General features: G+C 42.1%; 1 non-coding gene across 1 annotated transcript; it reads left to right on the plus strand.

The window, feature by feature from the left end:
- Nucleotides 1-251: 251 nt before the first annotated feature.
- TRNAP-UGG (transfer RNA proline (anticodon UGG)) lies at nt 252-323 on the plus strand. The gene has a single exon. It is a non-coding gene; the product is annotated as a tRNA-Pro (tRNA).
- Nucleotides 324-3636: the final 3313 nt, after the last annotated feature.

Consider the following 3636-nt stretch of genomic DNA (forward strand, 5'->3'; position numbering starts at 1 on the left):
TTACTCTTTCTCATTAAGCTTCAGCCACTGCAGAAATATATAAATAAGGGCTGACTTCCTGTAAGACGTGTCCAAAGCTGGGACGGAATAAAAGGAGACACTTGTAAATGATAGTGCTATCGTTTGAGAAAGGGTAAGTTGAGACTGACTTTCATGCGTATTCACAGACCAAGCATCATAAAGATACCAGCATGATCTTCATTGCGGGCTTAGAGCCGGTATTAGCTTTTGAGAGGTAAGAGGATTTTGAGGGCTCGTTGGTCTAGGGGTATGATTCTCGCTTTGGGTGCGAGAGGTCCCGGGTTCAAATCCCGGACGAGCCCTTTTCTTGGTACTCTTTTCAAGTTGTTTTGAAGTTTGCGTTTCAAAACCAACATCAATTTTTTCTTTGCAGTAGTGGATAATTCTTTGCTAGAGTCTCATGCTTCAGCCCTGCCCAGTCTGAGCTAATACCAAACATCTGGTCTTGCATGGCATGTACGAGCGTTCAGCTAGGGATGTCGGGCAGGTTGCATGAAAGAAATCTAAAGCCAGAGGCCCATGGAATAGCCAGTTCGGAGCAGTTTCATTACAGAAAAATCAACTGTAGGTATCTGTTTCTGTAGTGTAGTGGTTATCACGTTTGCCTCACACGCGAAAGGTCCCTGGTTTGAAACCGGGAAGAAACAGTTGTTATATTGTGTTGGCTACAATGTTGATAGGTGCCGTTTTGCCATGGAATTGTCCAAGCCCTGAAGATTATTTCATGCAATCTCGTTCCAAGAAAGGGAATTCTCTCAAAACACTAAAGTAATCGGCGTGTGGATGTATCTGTTGGTTCTCAGACCTTGCTTTCAAAAGAGCCCTGCAATCGGTTCACTGCTCACCTAGAACAAGCATTAACATGGAGAATTGTTGGCACCAACAGGAATCTTATTTTAGTGGAGTGTTTCTGGCTTTGAGTGCAGAGGCCCTCGGCTCAATTCCAAGATGATCCTTCTCAAGGTGATGATACAAATGCATTGTCACCTTTACGTTTAATGTCAGAATCATTTATTTCCAGTTGGTGGTGTAAGAATGTTTGCAACAGTATGGCGATTTTTCCTAGCCATGCATGAATGAAAGCATATCACTCGCCTTTAGGTGTTTTTCTAATACATTGATATTTGCATCTTCCTTCCTAGCCTGCATGTTTGACTATCTTACAGGCTGCATGTAATAAGTATCACATCAGGGCCCTTCTTCTACTCAATTCACAACTGTTCTATCACGACATAGATAAGAAAGCTGCATCTGCTTTTGTTGTGTAGTGGTAATCAGGTTTACCTGACGTGTGAAAGCCCCATGCTTTGAAAGTACACAGTAACAAAGAAACCGATGACTTTTATAAAAAGGTGTCATGTGTGTCTCTTACTTTGCACAAAAAGTGCCAGAGATGACTTCATTTGCAGTCACTTGAAAAGTAGGGATTCTCCAATAAATGGTAAATGGTTGAAACAAATCTGAAGAAATGCATGACATACCTGTGTGTGTGTGTGTACGCATGTATGTATATATAGGGAGAGAGAGAGCGTCAATATAAACAGACTTTATTTCAATCAAGCTGTCTTTTCTATCCTTCAGGAGCAGAATGTTCTGATCATCAGCGCTCCAGAATGTAGTGTTTTCTTGGCAAGCATCACATATTGTGATGTGTTAGCTAAAAGTTCCATATCCTAGAGACTGATATATTCCTCTGTACTTGTACCTTGGGGATTCATCAAAACCTGGCATCATAAGCAGCTTTCTACTGCCACAGACTGGACAGCGAAACAATTTAAAATATCCCAGAAAAAGAAAATAAGCATGCTTAATCAGAGCTTTCTGGACAGGAAGGACATTTGAGCAAGTGAGGAATAAGCACTGCTTTTGTTAATTTGCATAGGCAGAATAGAGACTTCTGGGAAAAGGCCGAAATTACAGTCACAGAAAATGGCTGCATCTATAGAGAACGCTAAGAAGTGTTGGCAGCTTTTCCTCTGACCCTGGCCACTTTTACAAGCAATCCTATGATAGTCAGCAGGACCCACCCTAAAAAGGAAGGGGCATCCACTTGGACCCTTTCCACCTTTTCTAAATCTCGCCTGATCGAGCCTGATTGAGCACTGATTGAGCAGATAAGCACATGTCATTCTCATTTCAGAAAGGTATTGGTTAGCTTGCTGCTAGCAGCTCAGTTATGTTATGATGTTAGAGGCTATGCAAGGAATGCTTTAGCCCAGCGATATGCAGTTTTTATTGCGCCTTGCATTCAGCAGGAAGATCTTTAGCTTGAATCTGTGGCCTAGGTATTCACCTTGGTATTTTTTTTGGCACAAAGTGAAGGAGTATTTGAGAGAAAATGCACAATGTGTTTCTTATGTTGTTATGAACAACTTGTTACTCTTTCTCATTAAGCTTCAGCCACTGCAGAAATATATAAATAAGGGCTGACTTCCTGTAAGACGTGTCCAAAGCTGGGACGGAATAAAAGGAGACACTTGTAAATGATAGTGCTATCGTTTGAGAAAGGGTAAGTTGAGACTGACTTTCATGCGTATTCACAGACCAAGCATCATAAAGATACCAGCATGATCTTCATTGCGGGCTTAGAGCCGGTATTAGCTTTTGAGAGGTAAGAGGATTTTGAGGGCTCGTTTGTCTAGGGGTATGATTCTCGCTTTGGGTGCGAGAGGTCCCGGGTTCAAATCCCGGACGAGCCCTTTTCTTGGTACTCTTTTCAAGTTGTTTTGAAGTTTGCGTTTCAAAACCAACATCAATTTTTTCTTTGCAGTAGTGGATAATTCTTTGCTAGAGTCTCATGCTTCAGCCCTGCCCAGTCTGAGCTAATATCAAACATCTGGTCTTGCATGGCATGTACGAGCGTTCAGCTAGGGATGTCGGGCAGGTTGCATGAAAGAAATCTAAAGCCAGAGGCCCATGGAATAGCCAGTTCGGAGCAGTTTCATTACAGAAAAATCAACTGTAGGTATCTGTTTCTGTAGTGTAGTGGTTATCACGTTCGCCTCACACGCGAAAGGTCCCCAGTTCGAAACCGGGCAGAAACAGTTGTTATATTGTGTTGGCTACAATGTTGATAGGTGCCGTTTTGCCATGGAATTGTCCAAGCCCTGAAGATTATTTCATGCAATCTCGTTCCAAGAAAGGGAATTCTCTCAAAACACTAAAGTAATCGGCGTGTGGATGTATCTGTTGGTTCTCAGACCTTGCTTTCAAAAGAGCCCTGCAATCGGTTCACTGCTCACCTAGAACAAGCATTAACATGGAGAATTGTTGGCACCAACAGGAATCTTATTTTAGTGGAGTGTTTCTGGCTTTGAGTGCAGAGGCCCTCGGCTCAATTCCAAGATGATCCTTCTCAAGGTGATGATACAAATGCATTGTCACCTTTACGTTTAATGTCAGAATCATTTATTTCCAGTTGGTGGTGTAAGAATGTTTGCAACAGTATGGCGATTTTTCCTAGCCATGCATGAATGAAAGCATATCACTCGCCTTTAGGTGTTTTTCTAATACATTGATATTTGCATCTTCCTTCTTAGCCTGCATGTTTGACTATCTTACAGGCTGCATGTAATAAGTATCACATCAGGGCCCTTCTTCTACTCAATTCACAAC

This window comes from Triturus cristatus, chromosome 8, assembly GCF_964204655.1.
Source record: "Triturus cristatus chromosome 8, aTriCri1.1, whole genome shotgun sequence".
Classification (NCBI taxonomy): Eukaryota; Metazoa; Chordata; class Amphibia; order Caudata; family Salamandridae; genus Triturus; species Triturus cristatus.